The sequence below is a fragment of the Chiloscyllium punctatum genome, chromosome 8 (genome assembly GCF_047496795.1).
Source record: "Chiloscyllium punctatum isolate Juve2018m chromosome 8, sChiPun1.3, whole genome shotgun sequence".
In the NCBI taxonomy this organism is placed as follows: Eukaryota; Metazoa; Chordata; class Chondrichthyes; order Orectolobiformes; family Hemiscylliidae; genus Chiloscyllium; species Chiloscyllium punctatum.
Window position 1 is genome coordinate 75,826,860 of NC_092746.1, and position 13,667 is coordinate 75,840,526.

The 13,667-nt window shown below is 38.2% G+C and overlaps 1 long non-coding RNA gene across 4 annotated transcripts in view; it reads right to left on the reverse strand.

Moving 5' to 3' along the window:
* Positions 1–13,667, reverse strand: part of LOC140480660 (uncharacterized) — a 293,960-nt gene that overhangs the window by 177,277 nt on the left and 103,016 nt on the right. The window contains exon 3 of one of the 4 annotated variants that reach the window (XR_011961373.1): positions 9,869–9,962. The exons of the other annotated variants lie outside the window; for them this stretch is intronic. This is a non-coding gene — a long non-coding RNA (uncharacterized lncRNA). Of the gene's footprint in view, positions 1–9,868; positions 9,963–13,667 lie in introns of those variants that run through there. 4 annotated transcript variants of the gene reach the window in all.

The following is a 13,667-nucleotide window of genomic DNA, read 5'->3' on the forward strand; positions in this document are numbered from 1 at the left end:
GTTTTAGCAACAGAGACAAGAACAGCATCTTCCTTTCAGGAGGTCTGATTACTTCTGATCACACATTCACAACCACGAGCTGTTCAACTTCCTGGGAGCCAGGGCAACCCAGGTATTCAATTAGCTTCATTGGTTAGGTATCATTTTCCTATCATTTATTCAGTTATCGTTTTCCTATCATATATATTCTCAAATCTAAAACTCTATTACTGTTACAACACAGAGTAAATCCTTCTGCTAATTAAACCAAACATACAGAAAAGCTCACCTCACCTCACAGTCTATTAAAGTATGTGATAGAGAACTACCCAAATTCCACTAATTAAAAAGAAAGCAATTTTACTCTTTAACTCCAACAGAGAATATTAAAAAACAACTGTTTACAACTCTAAACCTCCTTTCTCTTAAAGATTTGTTATCTACTTCCCACTCTATAATAATATATTGATCTGATAAAGCCCCTATTAAATTTACATCAAATTGATTTTCAAAACCAGACCACAGTTGTCATCTTCAAGTGTCAATCCTCTGTTTGTAGATCTCCCTGGGCCGTCTTCAGTCTTCTGCTACTCAGATTTTCATATGAAAAAGATACCTTTTAGAGAGAGGGTTTGCAGCACTCTGTATGAAAATAGCAGGTGGTGCTTTTTTCTCTGGCTCATTGCCCAAAATGTCTGCTTTTTAATACCCCAAAGCATTGAATTGTCTGATTGGTTCAATGTTGTCAAAACAGTCAAATTAAAATTTGATTGGGTTTTAGCATCGTGGGGCATTATTTAAACTGATTGGTTAAATTCGAACTGCTATGAAAACATAGCAACTAAGTTCAGGTATTTGTTTCACAGCCAAATGTTACATACTTTCAATTTTCTAGCACATGCTGAGACTGCTATCAGACACATGACAGGTGCATGCATTCACTCTTTCTTAAAGGTTTGGTATATGCCTTCAACTTCATAACAATTGCACAACGGTTACAATCACAGACTATAATTTTAACAAGATTTTTACAGAAACAGGTGAATGTATACCCCACTAAGTTGGTTTGTTTGCATTATAGATTCTCTTTAAATTTTCACTTCTCCCTTTTTCCTTGCTTCCAATTTTTCTATATGATCACTTATTACAATGATAGAACAAGTGTTCAGCTCCATGACATTGTCTATAAGGCCATAAGACATCGAAGCAGAATTAGACCATTCAGCCCATCAAGTCTGCTCTGCCATTCGATCATGGCTGATATATGTCTTAACCCCATTCTCTTGCTTTCTCCCTGTAATCCTGATCCCTTACCAATCAAGAACCTACCTACCTCTGTCTGAATGATTTGGTCTCCACTACTTTCTGTGGCAATGAATTCCACAGATTAACCACCTTCTGGCTGAAGAAACCTCTCCTCATCTCAGTTGTAAAGGGTCACCCCTTCACTCTGAGATTGTGCCCTTAGGTCTTAGTCTCTCCTAGTGGGAACATCTTTTCCATGTCCAATCTATCCATGCTTCTCAGTATTCTCTAAGTTATAGAGACATAGAGTCATAGAATAGGGGAATGGAGGAATTAGGAGTGGGAGTAGGCAATTCATGCCTTCGAGCCCATTCTATCATTTAACATGGTCATAGCTGATCTTATCCTGGTCTCAAGTCCACTTTCTTGCCTGCTCCCCATCGGCCTTTATCCTGCTTTTCATCAGAGACAACCCTATTTCTTTCTTGAATCTGTTGATTGATTGTGCTTCCTTGGCACTCTGGGACAGTGGGTTCCATGGATTCACAACTCTCGGAGAGAAGTAGTTTCTTATCTCAGTTTTGAACCTACCTCCTCTCACTCTACATCCATGCCATTTATTTCAAGACTGTCCCACAAATGGGAGCATCTGTTCAACATTCATCTCACCAATTTCCTTTAGCATTTTATACACCTCAATCAGATCCCCCCTCTTTCCTCTGAACTTCAGTGAGTTCAAGCCCAAGTTATTCAACCGCTCCTCCTATGTCAGCCTTTTCATTCCTGGAATCAACTGGTGGATCTCCTCTGAACTGCCTCCAGTGCCATCACATCCTTCCTCAAGTCAGGAGATCAGAATTGGACACAATATTCCAGATATGGTCTCACCAATGCTTCATATAAATGTAACAACACTTCTTTACTTTCCTTTCTCACCTTAAATCTATGCTCACTAGTTTTGGACACCCCAACCCTGGGAAACAAACCCTGGGAAAAAGATCCCCCCTCAACTTCAGTCTCTCAAGGGGAAAAGCACCAGCCCATTCAGCCTCTCCCTATAACTCAATCCCTTCAATCCTGGCAAAACTCTTGTAAATCTTTTCTGAATCCTTTCAAGTTTAACTTCAGGGAGGCCAAAATTGAATGCAGCATTCTATAAGTGGCCTAAACAATGTCCTATACAGCCACAACATAACCTCCCAACTCCTATACTTAATGCACTGACCAATGAATGCAAGCATGGCAAATGCCTTCTTCACCACCCTGTCTACGTGTGACTCCACTTCCAAGGAACTATGTGCTTGTACTTTAAGCTCTCTTTGTTAGGCACACACCCCAGGGCCCTACCATTAAATATATACATCCTGCCCTGGTTTGCCTTACCAAAATGCAATACCTCAGATTTACCTAAATTAAACTCCATCTGTCACTACTCGGCCCATAAGCCCACCTGATCAAGATTCTTTTGAACTCTAAGATAACATTTTTCATTGCCCACTACACCACCAATTTTGGTGCCATCTGCAAACTTGCTCACCATGCTTCCTATATTCACATCCAAATCATTTATATAGATGACAAAAAGCAGTGGACCCAGCACCAATCCTTGTGGAACGCCACAGGTCACAGGTCTACCATCCAAAATTCAACCCCCTATCACTACTCTCTCTCTCTTACCTTCAAGCCAATTTTGTACCCAATTGGCTAGCTTCTTCTGGATTCCATGTGATCTAAGCTTGCGAACCAGTCTCTCATGTGGAACTTTGTTGAAGTTTCAATGAAATCCCCACTCATCCTTCTTACCTATCAAGCATTGACCCAGAGTCCTCAACCACTCCTTATAAAACAAATCCTTCATCCCTGAGGTCATTCATTTAAACCTCCTTTAGACACCCTCCTAGGCCAGCACATCATTCTTTAGATACGAGACCCAAAACTGCTCACAGCATTCAAAAAGCAGTTTGAGCAGAGTCCTGTGCAGCTTCAGCAGTATACCATTGCTCTTGTATTCTAGCCCTCTTGACATGAATGGTAACATTGCATTTGCCTTCGTAACTGCCCATTGAACCTACATGTTAACCTTAAGAGAATTCTGAACCAGGACTCCTAAATCCCTTTGTTCTTCAGATTTCCAAAGCCTTTCCCCATTTAGAAGATAGTCTATGTCTCTTGATGGGATAAATCCCTATCCATTCTTTCCATTTTCCATGAATATCATTCAACCCGATTTCACAATAAAGAAGGTGTAAATGAGGAATTCATTAGAGTGGGAAAGCCGTATATACATCGTTACGGTCCCATCACAATTCTCAATGAGCCAAACTGCTCACAGTAATGCACTACATATAGTAAATCATCTTCTTCCACTCAAGAATTATTGTTATTACTATTATAACCATTGAGAAACATACCATGTTTTCAAGTCCAACCAGCACTCACCTTTCAACAAAAAAATTCATAATATTCTGGAAATGTTCCATTAGACTGAAAACAGGAAGTAGTCCCTTGTTAGCTTGCTGTCTGTTGTGGGTAAGGTGTTAGAATCAATCATCAAGCAAGTTATAACTGTGCACTTGCAAAAATGCAAGGCAATTAGGAAGAGTGAGCAGGGTTTTGTGAAAGGGAAATCTTGTTTAGCCAATTTATTGGAAATCTTTGAAGCAGTAACATGTGGATAAAGGGGAGTCAGTGGAAGTACTGTGCTTGGATTTGCAGAAGAGGCTTAGTGAGGTTCACCATAAAAGTAGGAGCTCATGGTAGAGGGGCTTAGGTATTAGCATGGATAGAAAGTAGCAGGCAGGCAGAAAACAGATTTATGTACAGATTGTCATTTTCAGATTGGCAGGATGTGGTAAATGAGGTTCACCAGGGCTGTTCTGGGACCTCAACATTTTATAATTTAAGTCAATGACTTGGATGAGAGAAACGTGGAACATGGAGGCTAAATTTGCAGATGACACAAAGATAGGTATGAAAATTTGGAGTGAAGGTGACATAACAGGGTTGCAGAACGACATGGCTGGGTTAAATGAGTTGGCAAAAATCTGGTTGATGGAGAATAATGTGGAATATGTGAAATTGTTCAGTTTGGCAGAGAATTAAATAGCAGAGTCTTATTTAAATGGAGAGTGACATAGAATTCTTACTGCACAGAGGGATCTAGATTTTCTGGTGCATGAGTCACCAAAGGTTAGTGTGCAAAGATATTATGTAATCAGGAAGGTTAATAGGATGCTAGTCTTTATGAGGAGAGAAATTAAACAAGAAGGTAAAGATCGTATGCTTCAGCTACACATGGCCTTCGTAAGACCCCATCTCAAATGTTGTGTGCAGTTTTGGAGTTCTTATTTAAGGAAGGATGTAAATGAGTTGGAGGCCGTTCAGAGGAGGCATTCCAGATTGATTCCTGGAATGAGTCTTATGAGGAAGTATTAGACAAGCTGGTCTTGCTTTCACTCAAGTTCAGAAGAGCAAGTGGTGATTTGATGAAAGCCAATAAAATCCTGAATGGTATTGACCACTGATGTTTATCCTTGTGGGTGTATCCAGACATAGGGGGCACTGTTTTAAAATTACAGGTCACCCTTATAGAAGAGACAAGAGAAGTTTTATTTTCTTTTAGAGGATTGTGCAACTTTGGAATGTTCAGCTTCAGAAGGCAATGGAGATAGGGCTGTTGGATATTTTTAAGGTGTGGAGGTGCTGGTGTTGGACTGGGGTTAAAAATCATGCAACACCAGGTTACAGTCCAACAGTTTTATTTGGAAGCACTAGCTTTCGGACTGCTGCTCCTTCTTCAGGTATCTGTCGAACAGGATCATAAGACACAGAATTCATCGCAAACAATTACAGTGTCATGCAACTGAAATGATGTATTGAACAAACCTAGATTGCTGTTAAGTCTTTCATATTTTAGAATGGATTACAGGTTTCAGTTCATTAATATGTAAATCCCAGAACTTCTTTTAAGTCACATCCTCAAGATAACTTAAGGTTTTATTAAAAAAAAGTGACATCTCAACTCAGATAATGCATTAATGGTGTGAGGTTAGAGTCATAGAGTTGTGCAGCACAGAAATGGATCCTGCGGTCTAACTCACCCATGCCCCCAGATATCCTAAATTAATCTAGTCTCGTTTTCCAGCATTTGGCCCATATCCCTCTAAACCATTCCTATTCATGTACCCATCTAGATACCTTTTAAATATTGGTATTGTACCAGCTTCCACCACTTCCTCTGGCAGATCGTTCCATACATGTACCACCCTCTGGGTGAATAAGTTACCACTTAGACCCCTTTTAAATCTTTGGCTTCTCAACTTAAACCTATGCCCTCTAGTTTTGGACTAGCCCACTCCAGGGAAAAGACCTTATCCATTCACCACATCCATGCTGCTCAAGATTTTATAAACCTCGATAAGGTCACCCCTTAGCCTTTGTTGAATTTCTCACTACTAACACTGAGTGAGGTACCATAGACAGGAAAATGAACAACACCAGCCATATAAATACAGTGGTTACATCAGTAGGTCAGAAGCCAAGAATTCTGTGTAGCTTACATTCTGAGTCCTCAATGCTTGTCCATCATCCAAGAGGCACAAATCAGGAGTGTGGTGGAATATTCTCCAGCTGCAACAGCACTGACAAAGCTTGACACAACCCTGACAAAGCAGCATCTTTTTCACTACCTTCAGCATTCTTCGCTACCAAAGCAAAGTGGCAATGTGTGTAGTATGTCCAAGACATGCTGCAAAACTCACCAAAATGCATTAGCTAGTGTCTTCCAAACCCATCCAGAAGGACAGGGCCAGTAAATGCATGGGAGCATCACCAGCTGCAAGTTCTCCTTCAGGCTACACATTATCCTGACTTAGGCTATATCACTGATACTTCACTGTCATTGCATCCAAATTCGAGAACTGCCTCCTGAACAGTATTGTGCTTCTGCCTGACCTCGAATGACTGAAGCAGCCTACAAAGACCAGCATCACCACCTTGCGCAGAGCAATTCAAAATGAGCAATAAATGCTGGCCTAGTTGATGATACCCACATGCAATGAAAATCAGTGCTGGAAATCTGAAATCAAAATAAACAAAATGTAGAAATATGATCCAGATCAGGATGAATCTTTTGCAGAGAGAGAAACAGTTAAGGATTCACGCCATTGAAACTAAGGATTATTGTCCTAAATGTTAGCCCTGTTCTCTCCATGCCATCACTGCTGAGTGTTTCCAATGAATGCATGGCATTTTGGGGATAGGTCACTGTTTGAAAAGCAACAGAATATTTAATTTGTGGGATTGAACGTAGCATGTGGGTGGCAACAGTAAAATCTTTATGCAGCAAGCTGCATTAAATACTGCTTCATTCTGTGTAATAACCCAAATGTATTATAAATTGTTGGCACCTAATTTGTTATCTCAGAAAACACAGCATGTTGCCTCAAGTGGCATAAAATGTTTATTGCTGATTAAAGAGATCTAGCTTTAAGCTACCGAGCCACTGCAGCAAAAAAATTACAGTCTGGAATGCTATAAATTTACTGATAATTCTCAGAAAATTATAGCTGAAAAGGAGGTCTAAATTATTTGTTATAACTGCAAAATGAAAACAACTTTATATCTGTGCATATGGCACATTTGGACAAATGAGATAAAGACTCATAAATCATTTGTGGAAATTTGTGTCATGAAAGATGGCTAAATAATGAGTCAAAATGACTTGACTATTTATTTTCCATTGTATTCATTTCTCATTTCATTATAAAGATTTACAATTCGGTAAAAGTATTTGCAAGATTTAACTGATACTTTCTTGCAAAGGTTTCTATTTATCTGCGTGATTCCTCAACATCCTTAATATCTTTCAATTCATTATTATTTCAACACATTAGACTTTTGATAAATATTACATCCAAAATCAGCTTTGCTGAGAAACTACTTTTGATGTACTGTCAATGTTCCAAATGCTACACTAAAACCAGAATGACAGCCTATGTAATTTATCAGAGCACGCAAGTGATAACAAAGTTCAACAAGTCTTTTCCAAAGAGAAACACAATTTATCAATCCTAAACTAATCCGCTGAATCACCTTGTTTCCCAGTGAAAAGCAGAATCAACAGTAGATTTCCAAGTGATCGAATGCTTATTAAGTAGCTGTCACACTAACACTCAGTAGAACAGAAAGAGCAATTTTTCCTTTCTCCACAAGAGACTTCAAAAGACATCTCAAGCTTTTTAATTCTACGATTTCCATTCAGTCAAAATGTGCTCTAAAATGCTCTCTAACACTGGGAGAAAATTCAATTTCAGTCAACATGTAATAAAAACCTGAAAAATGAAGAATTTCTATTCCATATTAAGTCACACTTGGTTAATTATTTCCTTTGGTTGGTTACAAGGAATGTGTGTGCTCCATACTTCAATGTGAAAGTGACTCATATCATTTTCAACTCACCTCAAGCTGTCAGGACCTGCCATCTAATTCTAACCTCTACAATGGTCGAGTGCATAACAGATCTATTGAATGTTTTCAAGAACAATTCAAAATAACATGAAGACATTACTTCTAACATTTGGTTAAATATCAATAATATTTACCGTATGCAGTCCAAAAACCCAAAGCAATTCAAATGTGCCTCATTGAATTGGGAAGAATTGAATTGTTTTAATTTAAAAATCACACAACACTAGGTTATAGTCCAACAGGTTTAATTGGAAGCACACTAGCTTTCGGAACAATGCTCCTTTATCCACAACCACCTGATGAAGGAGCAGCACTCCGAAAGCTGGTGCGCTTCCAATTAAACCTGTTGGACTATAACCTGGTGTTGTGTGATTTTTAACTTTGTACACCCCAGTCCAACACCAGCATCTCCAAATCTTGAATTGTTTTGTTCTGGAACAAAACAGTGGTTTGCATCCATCTCGTGTTTTAAATGTAACAAAATAACTCAGGAGTTCTCACACAGAATTTGACATAAACTACACAAAGCGATGTTTGAACAATGATCCAAGACATCAAAAAGAAGTGGATTTTAAAGAGTACCTTTAAGAAGAAAGGAGATGTAGAGAGGCGAATTGATTTGAAGATGGAATTCTACAACTTAGAGCTTCGACAGTTGAAAAAATAGTTGCCGATGAGGCAGAAATGAAAAGCTGGGAAACACAAGTGTCAGAATTGTGGGAGCAGTTAGATCTCAGAGGATTATAGGACTAGAAGAAGTTAGAGAAATTGAAGGCAGTGAAGCTATAAATAGATTTGAAAACAATGATAAAAAATTTTAAAATTGTGGCATTGACAGATTGGAACCATTTGAGTTCAGTGAGAACTGGGGTAGTGAATGAATGGATTGTGAACATTAGGATATGGGGAGCAAAGTCTTGAATAAGTTTAAGACTAGGGAGGTTGTAAGGTAGAGTGTCATCCAGAAGAATACAGAGTTAGCTGATTTAGACGGACAAAGCCATGGATGAGAGTTTCATCAGATGAGATGAGACAAGGTAGAGATAGGCGGAGGGAGACTTAGGAATGGCAGCATTATGGCATATTACATTATACTATTTTTGTTATGTCAAAGAACAGCAAGAAATGGGTTTGCATATATGATCTTCATGTGATTATTGTAATTTTTTTCTGTTCATGGCTCATTTGTATCTCCAAATTGTAGCATCTTGGGCATTCCCATGTTGTTTTTCTCATGTCCCGCAAATAATGGTGGTTCTTTTAGTAACGTAGGCCCTAAACTCTGATACTGCCTCCTTCAACCTTTCTGAATGTTCTGCATTCTTTCCTTCTTTAAGACACTCCCTAACACAGATATCTTTGATCAAACAATTTTCCATTTGCCCTAATATTGCATTAAATAGCTGGAAAACAAATATTGCTTCATTGCACTCCTGTTAAGCACATTGAGACAATTTATGATATAACTATGTCATATAACTACAAATTAATGATGTTGAGTTGCAGTTTTTTTTCCTAAGGAGCAAAGGGTTGAATTGTGGAATGAGTTGATACTAGTAATGAATAGGACATGGATTCCAGATCATAACTGGGACAATTTGAATGTCAAGGTTCAGAGTAGTTTGATTGAGCTTGTGATGGTAGTCTGACGGAGGATTGAGATTGTGGCAAGAAAACAGAATGTGTATCAGAACTAAAAACAATTGTTTGTTTTCATACAATTGGATGCTGGGCAAGCAACTTGAGGGCAAAGAGGTATGGAGGAAATTTGGGAGGAACAAAGGATCCCAAACTGTTGAAACAATAACGATGATACATAATAGTTGGTATATCACTCCCATGCTGTGGTAAATGTTTTACAATTACACAGCCCTTCCTTAAGGATTTTCCATGCCTAGTTAATTCTCAGTATCCAAAAGGTGAAAAAAAAGGTGGTTTCACACAAAGCTTCAATCTCACTTAGAAGGTTCAAAGTCAACTAATATCCAATATGCTCTGGAAAATATGTTCACATTTTGACAGTTGTGTAGCAGGTAAGACAATCTCATTCTCAACAAAGCAAAACACATTTTAAATAATAACATAAAATATTATTCAAAAAATCAGTTGTCCAAAGCAATAACGTCAAAAGTTCCTTGAATAAATTCCAAGATCTGGATCTTTGTCAATATTTAACCTTCTTCCTTGAGCCACACTCATCTGCATTCAAAGTTTCATTCAAATTCACCCATTAGATTTTTTTTCAGATATTTCGCCTGCAGGCAAATAAACTAAGAAGAGAAAAGCAAAACATTACCTCCACGCACTTACACTTAGCTTAAATGTGAGGACACTTATATTAACTACTCCCTGCAGCAGATGAATCAACCAATCAATTGGATGAAGTTAATAAACATGAATATACACAGCACAGAAATAATGATAATAACCATTCAAAATTCTAACAAATACCATAAATAGGTTACATTTACAATAGTTATTTTAAAGACAATTCCAAAAACTTTTTTGAGAAAATTCTGTAACATTTATCTTCTGATTATGGAAATTTTAATCATTTTATACTAGATACTGAAACTATTTTAAAATATAGTATATTTCAAACCTGTAAATTTTCATAAATGTGACATCAACCGAATAAGCTATTAATATATTTTGTTTAAATGTTTTAGTAACTAATCGTTCAATGCATTGTTATTACAATTGCTTTCCAGCTGAAAAAAAATGTAGTTGAAAATTGCTGTAATATAGGGAATGCATAATTTCAATAGGAAATAGTCCTACTTAAATTATTCTGAAATTACTTTACTCATTAGCTGTGAGGAGAGATTGAACAAACTTGGTTTATCATTACTTGAATGTCGGATGGGCGATCTGATAGAAGTTTATAAAATTATGAGGAGCATGGATAAAATGGATGGTTGGAGTTTGTTTTCCCAGGTTAAAAATGTCAAGTGCTAGGGTGCATGGGTATAAGGTTAAAGGGGGAAAGTTTGAAGGGAATGTGAGAGACAAGTTTTTTACAGAGGGTGGTAAGTATTTGGAATGTGCTGTCTGAGGAGGTGGTCGAAGCAGATATAAAAGCAGCATCTAAAAGGCATCTTGACAAATATGTTAAAAGGCAAGGGATAGAGAGATATGGACCATGCAGAGAGAAAAGGTGTTTAGTTTAGAAATGGTTCATGTGTTAGCATACACTTGGTGTGCCAACAGGCCTTTTTCTGTGCTATACAGTTCTTTGTTCTTTGTATCATTTCCGTTAAGAATTTCAAAATTATTATTCTCCCCATTTCGACTAACCACTTGATGATTTATATTGACATGCTTGATATTGTCATTGCCATTAAACAATTGGCCAACATAGAGTTATGATGGTTACTATAAGATCTTGTAAAAACCAGTTGAGACTTAGTTCTTGTCATTGAGGAAAAATACTGCTACCCACTGTAATTACTAAATAAAAGCCGAAAGAATTACGGATGCTATAAATCAGAGACAAAAATAGAAATTGCTGGAAAAGCTCAGCTGGTCTGGCAGCATTGTGGAGAGAAATCAAAGTTAACGTTTTGGGTTGACTGACCCTTTCTCACTGGACCTGAAACATGAACTCTGACTTCTCCCCACAGATGCTGCCAGACCTGCTGAGCTTTTCCAGCAATTTCTATTTTTATGGTGTTGTTACAGACCACTTATCACATTGTACCATAACAGGATATATCCCATCTGTTAAACTTTTCAATTCTTAGCAACAAAGGGACCAGATGACTTGACATTTACAAAGTTAGGATTTAAAATATTACCTTTTTAATACATATTAAGCTCCTGACCAAAAGAACTTTGTTTTTCAAATTAATTTTACGTAAATGTTAAATTGTGATCAATTTTTAAAAATCTTTAGGACACCAAAATTTGTGTAAACAATTTTATCTTGTGTTCAAATTCAAATCCACTCCAATACTGTAAAGATATGTCTGTACAGATAAAACAAAACAATAACAGTAATCAAAAACCTCGTTTCCCGTTTCATCCCAATGTTTCCTTATCTGAGAAGTCAGTATCTCATACCAATTACAGCACAGAATCCAGAGTAGCAGTGTGCTCTAAAATGATGAATGGCCAATTCACATTAGGGCTCACTCAGGTCTAACAATCAATACAGACACTGAGGTATGGTTCAGAGAGCTGCTTCAACCCTTATCAGAACTCGCAGACAGTGATAATATAAGAGACATTGCAAGAGAGGTAATAGTAATCTGGCTATTAATTCTTTACTTAGGACTGCTGTCCTTCAGCTTCAGTAATCAATTAGTTGTTAACATAAGGGCATTTCTAGTGCACTTCCTATTTCAATAACTTATGTTTCAAGTGGGACTAATTTTAATTCTCTTTTCTAATGTGATCTGCAGAAACAGGACAGATTACACATAGTATATTCGAAGAGCAAGGTCTTGAAGCATTCATAAGTAAGTGTGTTAAATTAACTTGTGCTATTTAGTGTCAACGTATAATCTCTTTATTTTTCCAATATTTTGGTGAACTAAACAGACAGTCAACAGCATTAAAAGAGTGGCAATATTCAAGTGCACTTCAAAGTTAGATCTTCAACTCAAATACAACTGATTCAACATGCCCATAAAATTTAGATAAAGCCTACATTGGGAGTCACATGTCATAAGGCTACAGTCCAGTTGGTTTATTTGAAAATACAAGCTTTCGGAGCGCTGCTGCTGCTTTGTTGGGTAGTTAAGTGGGGCAGGATACGTAGGATACAGAATTTTTAAGGAAAAGGTCAAAGTGTCATACAACTGATGCAATGTATTAAACAAACCTAGATTAATGTTAAGTCTGTAATCATTTAGAATGGGAATGCAGGTTTCGATTCATTAATATGTAAATCCCAGAATTTATTGCCCTGAGAAAACTTAAGGTTTTATCAGTATATTAAAAAAAGGTGACATTTCAGCTCAGACAATGCATTAACGGTGTGAGATCAGAGTCTATCTTGTCCTAACATTGAGTCAGACTGTTGTTATTTCCAAAGTAGGAATTGGAAAATGTCACAGAGATTGACTGCATACACATTGTGTGCTTTTTGAACAAATTGGAATGTACCTATAAATACAAACTTGCAAATGTAAATTCGCTCCATAGACGTGTGTGAGTGTGTGTGTGTGTGTGTGTGTGTGTGTGGGTGTGTGGGCGTGTGGGCGTGTGCTTACGTGTGAGAGTCAGAGTGAGGGCGAGAGTGTGTCCGCATGCTTGACAATGTTTGTGCATGTGTGTAATGGAGTATTTGTCCTGTGAAAGGATGTGAGCATGAGTGTGAGTATGTGTGAGTGTGAGAGAGCATGTATATGAGAGATAGACTGTCTGAGCGTGTGGGTGTATGAGAGTATGTGTGTACGTGTGTGAATGTATGAGTGTGTTTGTCTGAGTGTGTATAATGTGGTGAGGTCACCTGTAGTGTGACATGAACCCAAGATCCTAGTTGAGGCCTCATAGGTACCAAACTTGGCGATCAGCCTCTGCTCTCCAACTCTGCGTTGTTGCATATCCTGAAGTCCACCTTAGAGGACAGTCATCCGAAGATCTGAGGCCGAATGTCCCGAACTGCTGAAGTGTTCCCCAACTGGGAGACAACATTCCTGTCTAGCGATTGTTGCATGGTGCCCCTTCTTCTGTTGTTGTAGTGTCTGCTTTGTCTCGCCAACATAGCAAGCCTCGGGGCATCCTTGCCTGCAGCTCGTGAGGGAGACAACATTGGCCAAGTCACACAAATTCCTGCCGCACACTTGGTGGGTGGTGTCCCCATGTGTAATGGTCATATCCACGTCGCACGTCTTGCAGTGGTTGCCATGTCAGGGTTGAATGGTGTTTTCCATGTTGTCCTGAAGGCTGGGCAGTTTGCTGTGAATTGTCTGGTTCAGGTTTGATGGTTGTTTTAAGGCAAGAAGTGGAGGTATAGGGAAGGTCTTGAT